General features: G+C 36.9%; 1 pseudogene; it reads left to right on the top strand.

Annotated features, from left to right (window-relative positions):
- Positions 1–761: 761 nt before the first annotated feature.
- On the top strand, positions 762–3,262 carry LOC137630129 (uncharacterized; annotated as a pseudogene).
- The last annotated feature ends 16,622 nt before the right edge of the window (positions 3,263–19,884 follow it).

Below are 19,884 nucleotides of genomic sequence, written 5' to 3'. Positions count from 1 at the left end.
AGTGTGGAATGAGTAGCCATTTTGCAGTGGAATGTTTCACTCCATATTTGGAGAGAGCTAATGTTTTCAGTAACAATGATTTTCCCGAGTTACTGCTGCGAAGAGGAGGAGGAATGGAGAAAGGGGTTCAAGAAATTAGCCGACACAGTCTCAATAATGAGAGTAAAAATGCTGTTCCATTAGAGGAGAGTTGTATTAGGAAAAACAAAGGTGTTAATGAGTTTATCGTGCAAGAAGCAGTCGTCAATCTTTAGATTGCCAATGGATACTGATATACATCAAAGTTCTACCCTAGATGAGGAAATCATCATAGCATAAGAAGGACGGGAAAACAGTAGTGGAAATAGTAAGATCCGTACTGACGATTTTTGAAAGACGGTATTTAGCCAAATGAGGTAAATGAAACATCATCAAGGAAAAAGCAGGACAGTGTAATTTGCGTAAGCCAGGCAATAGAAGATAGTCAAGATACAATCGAAAATAAGACGGCAAGGATAGGAAACGAAATCAGTTAGGTCGAAGATGATAGTGCAATTAAAGTCATAGGAAACGAATTAGGACAGGGTGATGGATACGAAGGAATAATGGAAGCGACTGAAGAACAAAGTACTCAATATGATGACGATGACCACATGAAATTATCTATAGATATTGAAGATGTTACAGAGAAGACATCTAGAAGGAAATAATTGACGTAGGAGGAGCGGCAAGTGGATGTTTTGACGAAAAGCCACCTAGGGCTATTTGCTCTGATCGGAACTATGAATCACCGTGTAAAGCCCCTATTACACGTATCCAGTTTCCTACGGCCAACCTGGCCTACGGCTAGAGCTATTACACGTATTTGAACGACCGGAGGCAAGTGGGTCAGTGTGGCACTGTTTGAGGTGGATGGGTGACATGTCTTCTCTCGACGACAATCTTGTTCCTATTTCTCTAGAGTGCTACTTGAAGGTGAAAACAAGGAAAAGGAAGATCTGGTCCAAACAATAATCTCATGTTAACTTAATGAAGGATCTAGCACTAGAAAAAGATGACTGGTTTAACTACATGCGAATGGATCACGACACATATTTGGAACTCTTAAGTCAGGTATCACCTTTGATAGAAAAAAAAGGACACTTGCATGAGAGAAGCAATTAGTCCACATGGGCGTCTTTCAGCCACTTTGAGATTTCTTGCTACAGGAAGAACATATAGCGATCTAAAGTTTACAACAATTATATCGCAGCCTTCTCTCAGTGTAATAATCCCAGAAACATGTGCAGCAATCTACAAATGTTTAGGCCCAAAATATATGAAGGTAAGTTTTTTGCACAAATAACTATAATTCCTCGTTTTAGTATGAAACATTCATACCAGGTTAATTGAAACTAATAAAGAAGTTTCAAACTTTTATTCCAGAGTATCCAAGGTTCATAAATGTACATGTGTACCTACATTACATTTGGAGAATATCATATGTCTCATAATTGTAATCCGCACTTGGGCTTGGAGTAGGTACAGGAGTGCTAGATAGACATATGCTGCATTTCTCACTTCTCTGTTTGAATAATCCTAAGATTTGATGAACCACAAACATGGCTCATTTCGATAAATTTCTATGAAGCCACTCAAGAAATCACTGGTGCAAGAGCTTGCCATGGTGGCAACCTTCCACTGTGTGGTGCAGCCTCAGACTGATGTCATACCATACGGTGAGCAATTACACGCATGTCCTCAGTCCTGACGTACAACAGCCGTACGGCCAACTTTAGTACTGGCGAAAGTTCATCCGGCCAGCCGTGGGTGGGCATTCATAAGGCTGATTTGATATCACACGCTCTGGTTTGAGCATATGCTAGCATCGCGACCAACGGCGCCGTATGAAACCGGATAAGTGTAATAGGGGGCTTAAGGGTAATCAAGAAGGATTTAGTGGAGATATTCAGAAAGAAAGCAGTAAAGATTATGGGAAAAAGAGAACAAAAAGGTCGAAAGTTCAACAGTCGTGGGGCATAAGGCCTCAATGCTAAAAAGAAGAATAGACTCATTGAGCAGCGAAGCAGAGACGTCAGGTGAACTGTTGCAAGTTAAGAAAAAGTGAGAACTACTAGCTAAATACAATGTATACTAACCTCATAACTATGCCAATATATTTTATAATCCTTTCTTATTCAACATTGAGTTGATATTGCTCACATTCAGGAGCACAATGTGAAAATACAGAAAGATTTGTGTTCTCTGCGATAGTTTTGATATATTCTTTAATAGTTCCTTATGTTTTAAAAGTGGTACATTGATTTTTATTTGGAAAAATTCTGGATTAAAGGGTGACAGGTGTGAATTGCACTAGAAAGATAGAATCATGAGTTTAAGTTTATCTAGTTCAAATATTAGATTTCAGGTAATCAGTAGATATGGTCAATCTGGTAGTAATTTCAAACGGGAACGAGATGATCTAATAGGTACTGGACTTCTCCATTACATGAAGGGAAATCTTAGCATTATAATTGGTGGTGACTGGAACTGTGTGATTAGTGACTGTGATTGTACTAATCCAAATCCGCAGAATAAGTCGATAGCCCTGAAGAACTTGGTGGGAAACATTAGCCTAAAAGGTGAATGGTTTTCTCTTGATAATTCTGTTGAATTTACTTTTATTAGGGGTAATTATGGTGCTAGGATTAATAGAGTGTGTCCATGTTACCTTTTCTGATCACGCTGCCATAAAAATGAGATTAAACATAAATCCCCATATTATGGTCAGAGCACCAGTTTGGAAGATGAATTCATCAATATTGAAAAATAAAGAAATAATGTCAGTTTAAGGATTTTTGGTTCGGTTTTGTTGGAAATTATAGATTTCAGAACACTAGTTTATGGTGGAGGAATACGCTAAGGTAAATATGGCAAAGTTTTTCAAAAGGTATAAGATAAAAAAATACGAACGATGAGGATTGATTGATTATTTTGAAAGTAGACTAGAAAAATTATGTTGTAAAATGAATGGTTTGATAAGGCTGAAATTGATCATCTAAAGTATCAAATTACAGAGTTGAAAATGGTGGATGTCGAAGGCATCAGGTTAAGAGCAAAATTAGAAGAATGCAATGAAGGCGAGAAACTGTCAGTATACTTGATAAAGAAACAGAAAGAAAGAGCAATTAAGAATAAAATGGAAAGGGTTTTGTCGGATAATGGAGAATATTCAAATTCTACTGAAGCCATTCTACATCATGCCACAACTAAATTCAGGAAATTATATCATAAGATTGCTTGAGATACTAGAGAACAAGACGATTTTTTTTGTCAAATATAGATAAGGTGATAGATGAAAAGGATAATGATTTACTTGAAAGTGAAGTTACTCTGCAGGAGTTTTGGATAGCTACAAAATCAATGAATTTGAATCGAGCTCCGGATGTAAAGGGGATACCCGCTATGTTTTACTTACATGGTTGGAGTATTATCAAGAAAAATAATTATGAAATTGTTAAAATTAATTCGTCAATTTATCTTTAACTAAATTCCAGTCAACCGGGATAAGTACTTTAGTACACAAAGGAGAAGAAGAAAAAAAGTTTGAGGAACTGGAGACCTATAAGCCTTCTTTGTTTTTATTATAAAATTATTTCTAGGATTTTGAGTAACATAATCAAAAGCTTAATTGATAGAATAGTTTCTCAAGGGCAATTCTGCGCCATGCCAGATAGATCAATTGTTAATTGTAACTAGCTTGTAGGGACATCATATATTTTGAAAATGAGAAAAATCTGTATTGTGCAATTATGTCTCTTGATAGTAATAAAGCATTCGACCAAGTGGATATAGAATTTCTACTTAAGGTGATGACAGCTTTTAATTTTGGAAGTAATTTTGTTTCACTCATAAAGATGCCATATACTGTTATGTGTAGCAAAACATGTGTAAATAATTTAATGGGCAACCCTATCAATATTGAACGATCTGTAAGACAAGGATGTTATTCCCCAAGAACCTTTGTGCAGGCTGATTAGGAATAGTAAAATAAAGTTAATCAAACTTCTTAGACAAATTTCACTTTGTGCTGTCTGATATGGTGATGACACAAGCAACATAGTTAGAACAGAGAATTGTATCGTTAAAGCTGAGTCAATAATTGCGAAATATAAAAATGGCTACAGGAACGGAGCTAAATAAAAACAAGAAGTAAAAAAATTATGGGCATCTGTAACTTCCGAGTGAAAACCACTTAGCCACTTGATTACCTGGAAGTTGTGGTTGATTCAATGAAGATTTTAGGAATTGTGTAATCGAATTATTATGTATTAGGTTTTAATGGTACCTGGGATAATATTGCTCGTAATGTTGAGGCATTCTTATGGTTTTAATGGTACCTGGGATAATATTGCTCGTAATGTTGAGGCATTCTTATACATGTTGAGCTATATATATATATATATATATATATATATATATATATATATATATATATATATATATATATATATATATGTATATATATATATATATATATATATATATATATATATATATATATATATATATATATATATATTAATGCGTGCGTATTATCAAAAGTATAGTATGTACCGAATGAGTATCGTGTCCTCATGCAAGTATATAAAAGAACAAACAAGGTGGTACTTGAGTTCATCTGGAATGGTCGTTAACCGCCAATTTAGCAATCTACGCTAAAGCTTCACAAAAGTGAAGGAGATCTGGGTATCCAAGACATACATGACAAAGCTTTGAGTATCTTTATAAGTATTTTCCAAAAGCCTATATTTGAATGGATCAGAACTCAATGTTTTGATGTATTGCTATAGTAGAATTAGATTAGTTGGAATTATAAACTGTAACTTTGCATGTAATGAATATTAATTTATTGGTAATGTATACTATAATGTGTGTATAGATAATGTAAGGAAAATTATTCGATACAAAAAATTTTCCAATAATGAATAGTAAAACAATTTATAAAGGTATTAGAAAAAAGTGAAATTCCAAAAGTTGTGGAGAGTTCCTCTCTGTTTGACTGGGAAAGAATTTTGAAATATATTATCAAATTCATTGATGTCTAGGATAGGACTGTTTTTTTACAAGTATATTCATCAGGCATTGGCAACAAGGAAAGAATTAACATCTTATGAACTTGGCAGAGTCTTCATATTGTCTAAATTGTGGGAAAGAGGACGTCCTTATTCACATGTTTTGTGATTGTGATAAAACGAAGAAAGTGTTAATCCGGATAAGGAAACTAATGTGCTATCTGTATGATACAAAATTTAGTAGAAATATTGAGCTTATTTTCTTTATATTTCCTAAGTTAAGTAGAATAAAAAATAATAATTGTAACATTATGTTTAGTACTTACATAGTAACATTGTTGATGATCAGAGACCATATCTGTGATATGGAAGATGTAAATATCAATGACAAAATTTTGTCAAAGATCTTTTACGAAGATATATTTTGGAGAAGCGAAAGATAAGTAATGGAGACCGATATAACAAACTTTTGGAGTTAAACAAATGTAGGATGTATTAGACATGGAATTCACTGTGAGTTAAGATGTATGTAACCTTAATATTATTTATGTAGCATGAAAATAAATTGTAATTGAATGTACGTAATCTGTGTTGAGCTCATTAAAATAATTACAAATTTATCACTTAGCTCATATAAAGCAGTATCCAGCAGTAGTTTCACTGAAGAGATTGCACAATCACATAATTTAGATCTCAACCCACGCTCGCCTCTGCTAAATCCTGAGAAATTGAAAAGATGGTTTCCATCAAATGATTTACTAACACTTAATATCGTTAACAGAATGTTAGGTTAAAGTTTTAGGTTACTGAGTGGTTAGAGAGAGTGACTATACATCGTTAATACAGATCTTAACACTTTATGTCACAAAAGCAATTCAAATACAAAATTGTACTTGGCTTAAACAATTATTAACACTTTATCCTTACCTTAAGAACAGTTCAACAAAATCAAACCAAGTACTAATACCAAAAAGATCAGATGTGTTAAAGAGAACAGAGATATCAGATCCTAGGGGAAACTTAACTATCATATGGCTTCCGGAGGACTGTTGCAATTGAAGTTTGTGCGGAGACACAAGTTAGGTATTAGCCTCAAAAGCGGAGTGATTGTAACTAACTTTATTTGAATGGAGCATCAGAATACATACAATCCATTCAAGTTAAAAACAGCATAAGAATTCAAACACAACTAGACAAGCATATGCAGGCATTGACAAGTTATTAGTGTGAGGGGAGAGCAATAACAAAAAAATACAATAAAACAGAAATACCACTCTGTGATACGCGTACGGTACAGGGCTTCCCCCCGCCTCTCGATAAAAAAGACATGCATGGGAAATAGGGTATCCTGCTCTTGAGAGGCTGCTGTAGGCCGGTCATCTGGCAGGAGATATGCAGGTTTTAGGCGATCAATGGAGCTCTAGTCTTCTTTGCCACGTATGTCGAGGACGAACGGTTTAGGCATACAACGTAACACGAAAAAAAGGGCCCATGTAAGGGGGCATTATTAATGATTTGCCAGTGTCGTTGCACAGGAAAACCTGTCATGCTAAATGCAGATCTGATGGTATGTGTTGGTTTTCTGGGGTCTTGTAAGTCTGGCAGCATGGAGTAAATCTTCCCACAACATGACGTAGACGCAGGAGATTGCCAAACGTGGTTGCAGATGGAAAAATTCGGCAGGGATGACCAACGGGTTACCATACACTTTTTCAGCTGTCGAGACATGCAGGGCATCTTTAAGAGCGGTCCTTAGTCCCAGGAAGACCCAAGGAGGCAGGGTAAACAAGTTGGAGTCCTTGCTTTGGGACATCAAAGCTACTTTGAGGGTACAGCATAAACGTTCAACCATAATGTTGGCAGCAGGGTTATTTGTCAGTTAAGAGATGATACCCATGAGATTTGCTGATAATGTTCACAATTGAGAGGTGAAAGTGATACCCCTATTGGAGGTAATATGCTCATGGATACCAAATCTCGCTATCCATTCTGAGAAAAAGGCAGATATATATGAGACGGACATTGCAGTTTCCATGAGAATGGCCCCAGGCCAACAATTGGAGCAGTCATTGATGGTAAATAAGTAACGATGTCCTTGTGATGTGGGTAGGGGACCTACAATATCGACGTGAATGTGGGCAAAGCACCACTGAGATTGAGGAAAGGGCCCCACTCCTGAATCAGTGTGTCGATGTACTTTTGAGGCTTGGCATGAATTACGGGCGCAGAACTAATTCTTAGCATCTTAAATAATGTCAAGCCAAATGAACTTAGTCTTCAGTAGCTATGCAGTAGAACAGTGCAAGGGATGTGAAAGGCCATGAATAAAATCAAACACCTGTAGGCACATGGGAGAAAGTATCCATCGTCTAGGTCTACCAGTACTGATGTCTCAGAGGAGGGTGGTGTTTGAGTCATCAACAGGGATGTCTTCTCAATAGAGGGATGTGCACGATGTCCTATATGCTTGGTACTCTGGATCCTTTTGTTGGGCTTCTGCTAAGGTGTTGTAATCCAATCCCCTGTGAATGGACGCCAATGTGATTCTTGACAGGGCATCGGCAATGGGATTTATTTTCCCAAGAAAGTGCCGAATGATACAATTGGATTCAGCCACAGTGGGGAGATGTCGGCATCAACAGGCGGACCAGGCATCAGACTGTCAAGAGAAGGCATGCACCAGAGGCAAGTAATCCGTGTAAATGAAGAAGGACGTACCTTCCATAAATGGGTAAAAGTGACGGACAGCCAAGTGCATCTCCAGTAATTCGCGGTCGAAGGTAGAGTAGCAGGTTTCCACCTTGGACAGGTTTTTACTGAAGAACGCCAATTTGCAGGCGAGCCATTGACTACCTGCTCGAGGACTGACCCAATAGCAACGTCACTGGCATCGGAGGAGAGAAGGAGAGATACATGTGGCCAGGGAAAAGTGAAAGCATCAGCGGTTGCTAGGGCATTCTTTGCGTTGCAGAAGGCCACTTTTTGAAAGGGACCCCACTTCAGGTCTTTTGGCATGCAATAGACGTAGGAATAGAGGGGAACAAGAGTGACAGTAATGGCTGGCAGGAAACGTCAATAGTAATTGATCATGCCCAAGAATTCTTGTAGTGCATTAACGGTCGAGGGCGTGGGAAGGTTTTGAATGGCCGCTACCTTCTTAGGGATGGGGTGTCACCTTTAGGAGTGATGCAGTGCCCTAAGAACGATACTTTGTTGATGCCAAAGGTACATATTTCATACCATACTAAAAAACTGTTCCGTTGTAGGCAGTTGAGCACGATGCGTTGATGATGGAGGTGTTCCTCTTTGGAGGAAAAGAACACGAGAATGTCATCCACGTAACATTCACAGAAGGGGAGGTCCCATAAGATGCCGTCCATGAGACGTTGAAAAGTACCCCCATCATTACGAAGGCCCAAACATGAGTAATTGAAGATGTATATACCAAAGAGGCTGCTGATGGCGGTCTTAGGGATTTCTTCTGGGTTCATGGGTACCTGATAATATCCCTTTAGGAGATCGAGTGTGGAGAAAACCTTCTTTTTTTCAAGTAGGATGTCATATCGGCGATGTTTGGGAGGGGTTAGTTATCTGGTTCTGTCTGCATGCTCAGGCGCCTGTAATACCAACATGGACACAGAGAGCCCTCTTTCTTTAGGATGATGTGCATCTTTAATGCCAGGGGTTGGTACAGATATGGAGATAATTGTAGGTATACACACAAAAATAGATAAGAAGGCGAAAGAGCAAATATAATAGAAAAGTTGTATTTTTTTTTCAATGGCAGAATTACTGGAAATGAAGAAAAGAATATCATATCAGAACATGAAGGAAGCATGGGAGAATCCATATTATTATCAATATTAAATAGTGGGGATGAAACACAAACAATCATAGTGATGAATGCACAGGGTTTAGTCCCGAGTAACTCTAAAACGAAAATAGTGTTCTTAGAAGAACTAACCCAAATTGAAAAAATAAATGTATCAAACATAAGTGAAACATAGTATTCCCAAGGGACTGGCAGTGATGACCAGATAAAGGGTTTCCAAACATATAGATCAGACAGAACAAATAGGAATCAAGGGGGCAACCACAATATATGGAAGAGACATAAATCAAGGAAAAGTCTGTGAAAAATACAGCAACACAAAATGTGAATTGTTTGCGGTAGAATTTGAATATGAAAAACTAGTGAATATTGTAGTTTACAGACACCCAAATACTAAAGAGTTTGACATGATAATACCAAAAATAAATGATAGGCCTATATGTAGAAACCATAAAAACTGGAATATACTCCTATCCGGTGATTTTAACTTTCCTTTCGTGGATTTGAAAGAATGGATAGAAGAAAGTGGTTGTATATATACATATAAAAAAGAGAGTAATAGTAGCGCAGAAGATAAGAGGCAATTTGAAAAGCTTCAAGATATGCTATTGGAACATAATATGCAACAAATAAACCACATTCCAACAAGAAAGGACAATGTCCTAGATTTAGTATTTGTGAATGAGGTGAATTATGTTAAAGAAATAATAGTGTATAACACGGGAATTTCAGACCACAATGTCATAGAATTAATAGTCTATTCCAAAGCAAGTGAACGCAGAGATTAACAAAGCACAAAACGATGGGAAGGATATGGAAAATATAATTTTTATAGTAAGAATAGAAAATGGTCAGAAATAAATGAAGAATTGAACAAAGATTGGAAAAATTTATTCATAAGTGATAATATACAGGTAAATACGGATATACTGTACAAAATACTGTAGAAAATTGTTGAAAAATATGTACCGGAAAAAAAGAAAATAAACATCAGACATGCATACCAAGAGACAGGAGGATCTTATTTCAGAAAATTAAAAAGTGGAAGAAAAATCTTGCAAAAGAAAAAATGTATGGAAAATGATGAAAACAAAAGTAAGATGAAAACGCAGAACAAAATATTATACAATCGAAAGAAAATGAAAAAAGGGACCTAGAAGAAAGGACACTTCAAAATAAAAAAAAAAAATAAAAAAAAAGTACGATACTCTTATGCAAAAAAGATGAATAAAGGGAGATTAGAAATAGGCCCTCGAAGAATTGAAGGACGGTTAACGAATAAAAAAAAAGGAAATATTCAACATATTAGCAGAAAAATATAAGAGTGAGTTCACGCCAAGAATTGCAAATGAGAATAATGATACAGAAATGAGAGAAGAAAATTTTGAATATCTAACGGATATAGATATTGATGAAGCAGATATTGTGCAGGCTATAATCGAAATTAAAAATGGATCAGCGGCCGAACCAGATGGAGTTCTAGCGATTTTGTTTAAAAAAACTGCACACACTATCGCGAAGCAGCTTGCAATAATGCTAAGACAAAGTGTAGATATGAGCAAGATATATGTTAAACATAAATTAGCTTATATAACCCCTATTCTCATAAGTGGGTCAAGACTAGAGGCAAACAATTATAGACCTGTTAGTCTAACATCACATATTATGAAAGTGTATGAAAGGGTAATAAGAAAAGAAAATAATGAATCATTTGGTTAAAAACAATTTATTTAATATAGCTCAACACGGTTTTGTGCCCGGAAAAAGTACACAAACCCAAATGATAGCACACTATGAAAACATATACAAAACTATGATAAATGAAAGACACAGATGTGATCTATCTAGATTTTGAAAAAGCCTTTGACAAGGTAGACCATGATATATTAGAGAAAAAAAATGAGAAAGCATGATATTGTGGGAAAGATAGGAAAATGGGTAAAAGAATTTCTGCAAAACAGAAAACAGATAGTGGTTGCAAATGACGAGAAATCAGACGAAGCTCAGGTAATATCTGGCATGCCACAGGGTTCGGTATTAGGTGCACTGATGTTTGTTATTATGATCTCAGACATAGACTGTAATGTTAAAGACTCTGTAGTGAGAAGTTTCGCCGATGACAAAAGAATAAGTAGAGAAATTACTTGTGATGAAGATGGGAACTCATTACAAAGAGATCTAAACAAAATATATGAATGGGCGGAGATAAATAGGATGGTATTCAACTCCGATAAAATCCAATCTATAAATTATGGAAACAGAGACAGAATGGTATATGCATACAGGGGACCTAATAACGAGACAATCACAAACAAGGAAGCAATTAAAGGTCTTGGTGTCATGTGAAATAGGAATATGTTATGCAACGACCAAATTTCAACACTGTTGGCTAAATATAAAGCAAAAATGGGAATGCTATTCAGATACTTCAAAACAAGAAAAGCTGAACACATGATTATGCTTTACAAAACTTATGTACGTTGTACACTCGAGTACAGCAATGTGATATGGTACCCACACTGCCAAAAGGATATTGCACATATAGAGAGTGTACAAAAGTCCTTTACTGCTAGAATAGAAGAAGTTAAGGACCTTGACTACTGGGAAAGACTGCAATTTTTAAAATTGTACAGTCTAAAAAGAGGAGCTAGGACAGTTCGCCGTAAACAAATTTGCCGTAGGACAATTGATTGTAGGACTTTTCGCCGTAAGAAAACTTGCCGTACGGATATTTTGCCGCAAGGACATTTCGCTGTAAGTTGTATATTTTAGTTTTTAGCTTATTTCTTTTAGAGATCAATGTGAATATATTCATATTGTTATCTTCAGGTATATTTATCACTTTTCACTGATTTTCAAGTATTGATTTAATTATGATTATATATAAGAAAAGGATAAAAAAATGAAGACCACACACTTTATTTAAAATGTTTTCTAAAAGAAAAATTCAGAGCTAAATATCATGTAAGTTCATAGCAATTGCTTGTAAATAATGTTGTTTTGCATTTTGATCATAACCTCCAACAATACTTAGTATGCGCTTATAAACATTTTTGTATTGTTTCTTGATTGCTGTTTTACCTCTTTCTGCATCGATTATCTTCCTTTTAGAGAGATATTCTTCATTTTCCAATACATTGACGAGTTTCCATAAATTTGGATGCGTATTGGTCACTGATGCTTAAAGTGCATTATGGAACCCTTCTAATCCATTGCTGGTATTAGCCAGCTGATCTAGGGTTCTTTGATAAACATTCCAAAGTTCGATAGGAAAAGTTGGAGAAACTCTACGACGACGAGGTCCCCTCCCTCTCTCTCCCCCAATGTAATGAGTTTCAAAATATGCAACTAGTTCTTGTGGTAAGTCATCGTCATCAACCGACTCTATAAATGCACCAATGATGTCTGAAGGCGGTATGAATGCAAGTGCCATAAGGCACTTTACTTTTGTATTGAAAGCACAATCACTTTGATATCGAATCTTAAGCCCAGTATCTGTCACCTTTCTGTAAACATTCTTACAGAAATGAAAATAACTGCCTGTTACATTTGCAGAAGGGAAAATGTCAGAAAAACTTAAAAAACTAGCTGGTTCGAAATCAATCATTAGATTTTTATGTTCTATGGACTCGAGTAAATCTTTAACCTTTTGAAAAACGTATTGTAAGACTCCTTAGTCTTATTCAGAAGGAGACCGTAAACTCGTGGGATGCATGCATGTCCTATGTTGGCATGTAGAGTATATAACTGATAAAAGATTTCAGGACAATCCTTAAATGTTCCATCGTATGCCCAATTTGTATGTCTTTCTAGATCGCGTAATCCTGCAATCGTACCAAAGATCAACATTCTGTTTTCATCTTCCATTCCAATATCCTAAAGTAAAAATCTTTCTCCGTTCTGTAAACACTCAAATTCTTTGGGAATTACATAATCGATTCTTGTTCTTGGAATAGGAGGGGCCTTTTCTTCATTTTGTTTCCATCTTCTTATGTTTCTTGACAAATTTGAAATTGATGGCATAAGAGAGCGTCCAGCATTTTCTAATTCCTCGTATGCAGCACCAATCAATGATCTTGAAGCTAGCAGGGATTTCAGTGCATTTTCTTTCATATGTGCAATTGATTTTTGCATTTTATGTTTGCTTGGGTTCGATGGATAGGTATGCTCACTTACAGTTTTACAGATTGAAATCTCTTCAATATTCCGTCTTGTATGTACTCTTGCTTTGCACCTTTTTTCAACACACTTCCAATAAACCTTGCCTCCATATTCTCTTTCTTGCCTGTAAATGAAGTTGGAATCATCCACGAGCTTATCACAACCTCTGGTGCTTTTGATAGTGTGCGGCATCGTAGGGTTTTAAGTTTCAACTGATAAAAGTAGATAATACAAAGGCTTAAAATAAAAAACAAAATAAAAAAATATGGTAAACTACCGAATTTGTAATGACCTCATTTAAACATTTAATGACGGGTGTCAAAATTTATAACGACCCTTCTCTCTCTCTCTCTCTCTCTCTCTCTCTCTCTCTCTCTCTCTCTCTCTCTCTCTCTCTCTCTCTCTCTCTCTCTTCATTCTTTTTTTTTTAATCTGTACATGACAAAGCATATACATTTTACGGTGAAATGTCCTTGCGGCAAAATATCCGTATGGCAATTTTTCTTACGGCAAAATGTCTTACAATCAATTGTCCTACGGGAAATTTGCTTACGGCAAATTGTCTGGTCTCCCTAGAAAGAAGAGAACGCTACATGATGATACAAGCATGGAATGTAATCGAAGGAAATACTGAAAGCATCATGGAGCTAAATATATCAGAAAGAGCAAGCCGAGGTAGATTTATAATGCCCAAAACTATACCAAAACTAAGGAAGGCACACAGGACATTAATCCACTACGCACCAGCATCGATAATGCAGTGACTATTTAATGCGCTGCCAGCTCATTTAAGAAACATATCAGGAGTGAGCGTAGATGTGTTTACAAATAAGCTCGATAAATACCTAAGATGCATCCCAGACCATCCAAGACTGGAAGAGGCAAAATAAACCAGAAGATGCATTAACAACTCTCTTTTGGATATACGAGGTGCCTCACAGTGAGGGACCTGGGGGAACTCAAACATAGAATAAGATAACATAAGATATAAGATAAAAGGGTGACGACCATGGGCTTGAGGCCTTTTGGCAGAGGCCCATTTCTTCCATTTTGGCGAACATTCATTAAACGGCTGTCAAACAATCTGGTGCCAGACGTCTGAACCTGGCAAACACTGGGGGCCCCATCATCTTGATAGGGTGATAAAAACCTTGATTCAAAAGAACCGTGAGCGTTTGACGAATTTCGGTATGGAATACTTCTGGGTAATACGTTAGGAGGTGGGCGTAAGAATCCATAGGTGCTCTGATGGGGAAAGCGAGGTCACTTGGAGGGGCGCTGGGGAATACGAATCCACTTTGACTAACCATCTGTGAGGTATATTAACCAGGAGATGGAAGTGTAAGTGTGAGAAGAAATCCGCACCAAGGATTTGTAATGTGACGTCATCAACGAGAAACTTCCTAATATATTTGACGCTTCTAAACGATAACCGTGGGTGGGTATCGCAGATCCGTTGGCGGATGTCGGCTGACTTACACAGACCGCGTCATCTCCTGCAGAGTGGCCTAGGCAGTAGAGAACAGCAATCACTCGTGTCTACCAAAAATTGCCCGCCCATACCTGCATTATGTAAAAAGAAAAGATTAGTGACAGCGGAGGCCACCGTCACAAGCGATGGCTTACTTACACGTTTTTTGACCACTGACAACCATTCATACATTTCTTCGCAGCAGCCCTGAATTTGGAGTGGTAGTAGCATAACTGCGACTGATGGGCATCAATAAGTGGCTGTAAAGGTCATTGGATTGGGCGTAAGCGAGTGGTGGGTGGTTTTGTCGCCGCTCCATCACGTCACAGGGTGGGCAGCTGTGTCCTACTGCATTCACTTCAGTTTCAGTTAATGTTCAATTGTTGTCTACTTTGTCAGATCAACTTTGATCATCAGGTCCTTCAAGGGCAAAATATCGACAGAGGATGTCACCGCATATAGGTTTTGTTAGGTGCCCGTACCCAAAGGGTACACAGCAGCTTCACTTCACGAAGAGAGTCTTCTGCGGTATTTTGGAGACGAGTGATACTGGTCATTACCTTGAGGGTGAGCGAAGCCCTTTGGTTCCCCGAATGGTTGTTGAGGGACCTGAAAAACATTTGCTATACGGGCTGCTAGCAATGGCATGTACTGCTCTAATATATATGATATGAGGGCATTGTACATTATTTGTCTCCCCTTGCTTGCACAGCCAATCGGAGATTTCCGGGAAAGTATTCTCGGGGATATCCGTGAGAACGTAATCTGCTTTAATACTTGACTGACTCCCTCTCATGATGTGAAACTGAACTTCAGCATGCTGGAACTAGGCGAACGCTTCTCTGCTGGCGAGCAACGGTAGTTTAGGGGGCATGGTGTTGAGAATCGAGTCAGTTTTTGAGGGTGGCATCATCAAACAATAAGACACAGCAGTGTGGTGGGAAAGTGGGAGGGAGCTGGACACTCAGGTGTTCACCAATGTGCGGAGGCACTAGTTAGTTATTAACTGATAAGCAGAGTGAATGTAACTAACTTTATTTGGATTGAGCATCAGTATACCAACAACCCATTCCAGTTAAGAACGACACAAAAATTCAAACATAATAAGACAAGCATGTACAGGCATTAATAAGCTATCAGTGCAAGGGGAGAGCGATGACGACAAAACACAATAAAACAGAATTACCGTTACAATGTACGAGCGTATGTGATACTCGTGCGGTACAAGTTCCAATTTGGTATGTCCTCCTTGAAGCAAAACTAGCCTTTATAAACCTACCCTCGGTTGTGCATTTGCTCAAGTGTTACGTGGTACAGCACAAAACCAAGGTCTCAAAATGTTCTTTGTAACAAAAGAATTCTATGTTTACACCATTTGCTAGGACGTTGCTATAATTATTAAGATTCACTTAATAAAACTTTCATATGAAACCCATATTTACGAAGATATAACCTAATTTCTGAATTGCAGCTCTTTCTGGTGATGTAGCTTCTGATTAAACTTCCACATATGCCTAATTCTACTCATTCAGGAGGCTTCTAGATTTCCTACATCGAATTAGCTTTTCCCACAAAGTAATAAGAATACACCACATTAGATATTTATTGTTTTGTAGTATATTCATTAAAAATTATTTTTCCTTTTCCTACTTCATATACTGTAAATGTATACATGACTCTGAGCAATTACATAACGATGCCTTATGATAATGATAAGATTAATGAAGAATCACTCATTTGTTTTCCAGGTATTCTTGGTATTGTTAAAGTTAATCAGGGTCTTAATAAACCTTAACTAGTTGGATGACATTACATCTGCCACCTGCTGTATTCTTGCTCATTGTGACCAGTAATGTTTATTCCTAGGTATGTGTATGATGCCCATGTAAATGATGATACCAATGAACATATCTTTTCCGGAATATGGCAGTGGCCACATTCTTATGCTTGGCATAGAGGTTTATCTGGTACACGATGTTCTCTACAACAAATAGCATAAGGCTGGTCAGGGTAGCTGGTGCTGTCCTCTATCCATACGCATCCTTTAGGCTTGGTGTTCTTGACCATCTTCATTGAGGGCGCGAAGTTATTCTCCTTCCCCTCAGACAACTGGGTGCCCAGCTCTAGGAGATACTCATGCCTCACACAAGTCACAAAAGCTGCTGAAAGAAGACAAGGAAAGTAACTATCACTATGAAAGTTAGGAAGGCGCAATTAATAAACACATTTATAAGGTAACTATAGGTATCTGGTACGGGCCATAAAACTTAATACAATTCAGGAAAGTTAATAATTCAAAATGCACTTATTAAACTATAGAAATAGACCCTTTCAACTCGCCAGATGCAGATTGCAGTAAGAGTTCCTCTTCATTGATATTGTAGAAAATATTAGGTTTTAACCCTGGGAAGGTATGATGGGTCGTACACGACCCCTACAGCATTTTCAAAACCTGTTTTTTCCCTATAAATCATCAGCTGTCTCGAATATGGAAGTGATCGACCTGCAAGGGCTGACTAGTCTACATGCCATTGTCTGCTTTAGGACTGATTTTCGTCTAACTTCCCTCCTTCCCCGTTTTTTTACCCCCCCCCCCCCCCCCCCAGGGGTCGACCTCGACCCTGACATACCTTTATAGGGGTAAGTGATCAAACTGCAAAGTTATTACATAATTATAAATTGTCGAACAGTGTTGATACTTGTTTGGTTCTTTATAGTTGGAAAGTGTGGGTGGATGGTGTGTCTACCACTTGCATGACATAGGTTTTGGCTTAGATGCCATATATTGCCATGAGGTCCATTTTCCCTCAAATGCTAATTTCTGAATTTTGTTTATTTTTTGCAAATTTGATTTTTTTCTATTTATTTTGAATTTATCTTCAATAATAGCCAGCAGGCAGTTTTCCCTCGGCATGGATGTCATCAACACACTTCTAATGGAGTTAAAAAGAGATGTTGATGATAATATGGAGCTTGCAACCCCATTCTTCATTTCAAGTGGTAGATTGGGCTGTAAGAGTTGTTGCGGTCTGCGGCCATTTTGTTGACATACCCGAAAGGTAAGTTGGCATATCTCTATATATTCTTGTTCTGTATAGAATTCTTGATATTTTGGTATAACTTAATGCATAAATATCATATTCTATAGTAGATACAATGATTTTCATAAGAAATTTACATTGTGAAACTAGGCCGTCAAAAATGACCTTTAGATTTCACCCCTGTTATAACAGTAAATTACATCTTAGTGCACATTTTATTATGTATTTCTGTTCTAGGATAATATGAGTTTATTCTATAAAAAAAATTAGCCTCTTCCTATTTCATTTGGGTACCCAAAAAAATTCATGAAATTTGGACAAATTTTTTTGGCCAAAAAAAGTTACCCTTTTTTTCTCATTTCAGATCTTGACTTCTATGGGTCCAACTCATTTCCAGCAATTACACGCTGTTGCTTTGCCATCTAAGAAGGTGTCCCTAAAGGGATTTATGTGTATATATATATTTCTATTTTTTGTGAATATTTACGTCGTCTTTTTTTTTGTATACTTAAATTTTTAATATATTTCCAATAAATAGTTATTTTGTAGATGGGTATCATTTATATTTTCATTAGTTTTTAGCATTCTTTGAAGTATTTTTAGCAAGTCAAACAATACAGATTGATGCATAACTAAATTTTTCCTGAATTTTTTTCGGAGCCGGGGTCGTTCGCGACCGAGTATACCCTTAAAGGGGTGTCCGAGTAGCATACCTATCCAGGGTTAAGGTGTCGTCATTAATGGCTTCAAGGTCATCATCCACCTTAATCTCACTCTCATAGCCATCCTTGGGGTCACCCACTTGGGCTTGGTACCCTTAGAGGAGTAGAAAATGGTTATTGAAGGGTGAAAGAGCAACAACACATCAGTTAAAGTTCACACACTTATATTAATAGCAATAATTCAGTATAAATGTGCATCATATAGGTCACAATGGAGACCAATGCTGGCTACAAAGTGAATATCCAGGTCTTTTCTGTCTTTTAGACTTGAGTTTCATAATGTAAATGACACAAAAAAATATATCATTTATTAGAAGGGTAGCCTAACATAATAACAATTTACTAATGTTTGCACTAAAACCTTCAATATTCAACGTAAATATGCAACATGCAGGCCACATTGAAGACTTAATTTTAAAGAGAATATTTTGGTTGTTTTTGTCATCTCGACTCCAAATATCCACTATCATCATTAAAATTGAGCAAGAAAGCATTATATATCACTAAGCTTAACCAAACACTCACTCACTTCAAATTTACTTCCCATGAATATGATCCCATTGGGATATGGCATAATATATGCCACATAGATTTTGTTCATTAGAGGTGTAAAGATAGTAAATTCTTTATTCCATACGGGCTACTTGGCTGCTAAAGGGTTAAAAACACCCATTTTACATCTCAGCTTTCTTTAAAAGCGTCAAAACTTCTCCCAAACTTGATTAATTTTATTTATTTAAACTAGATATCTCCACATAACTGAGGAAATTTATTCTATATCTGAATGGGTGAAAGGTCTATTTTCTTTTTATCTTTTTAACTGATACATCAAACTTACGCTTATGTGTGAGATTTTAGGAACTAAACTCATCCTTTCAATCAAAATTGTAAGCTATAAAATGTATAGCAAAATGCTGCATGTGCTTCTACTCATAGAATCTCCTTTAAATAAATGTTATAGTACACTTGCCCACCATCCTGCTTCTTCACAGAGTAGAATAAGAGGCATCCCATCAGATAAAAGATCAAACTCCCAACATTGATTTATTCCAGCTCTGTAGCTATTCAAGAGACTTATAATGAATTAAGACTAGAAATAACTGGAGGATATGTAATGTAACATTATAGTAAAGGTCGAATCTTACGAATTACTAGAAATGTTATATGAAAATAACTTTTAGCTTTGGAGGTAGTAGGTTGGCCAGGGCACCAGCCATCCATTGAGATACTACCACTCGAGAATTATGGGGATCTCTCTGATTATGGCTCATTTTCTCTTTGCCTACATATACACCGAATAGTTTGGCCCATTCACTAAATATTCTCCTCTGTACTCATACATCTAACAACACTAAGATTACCAAACAATTCTTTTCTCAAGAAGTTAACTACTGCACTGTAATTGTTCAGTGGCCACTTTCCTCTTGGTAAGGGTAGAAGAGACTCTTTAACTATAGTAAGCAGCTCTTCTAGGAGAAGGACACTCCAAAATCAAAACTGTGTTCTATATCTTGGGGAGTGTCATAGCCTCTGTACCATGGCCTTCCATTGTCTTGGGTTAGAGTTCTCTAGCTTGAGGGGATACGCAGGCTCACTATTATATCTCATTTCTCTTCTTTTTATT

The sequence above is a fragment of the Palaemon carinicauda genome, chromosome 1 (assembly GCF_036898095.1).
Source record: "Palaemon carinicauda isolate YSFRI2023 chromosome 1, ASM3689809v2, whole genome shotgun sequence".
Taxonomy (NCBI): Eukaryota; Metazoa; Arthropoda; class Malacostraca; order Decapoda; family Palaemonidae; genus Palaemon; species Palaemon carinicauda.
Note: the sequence above shows the minus strand (reverse complement) of the source record. Positions and strands in the feature narration are given on the sequence as shown.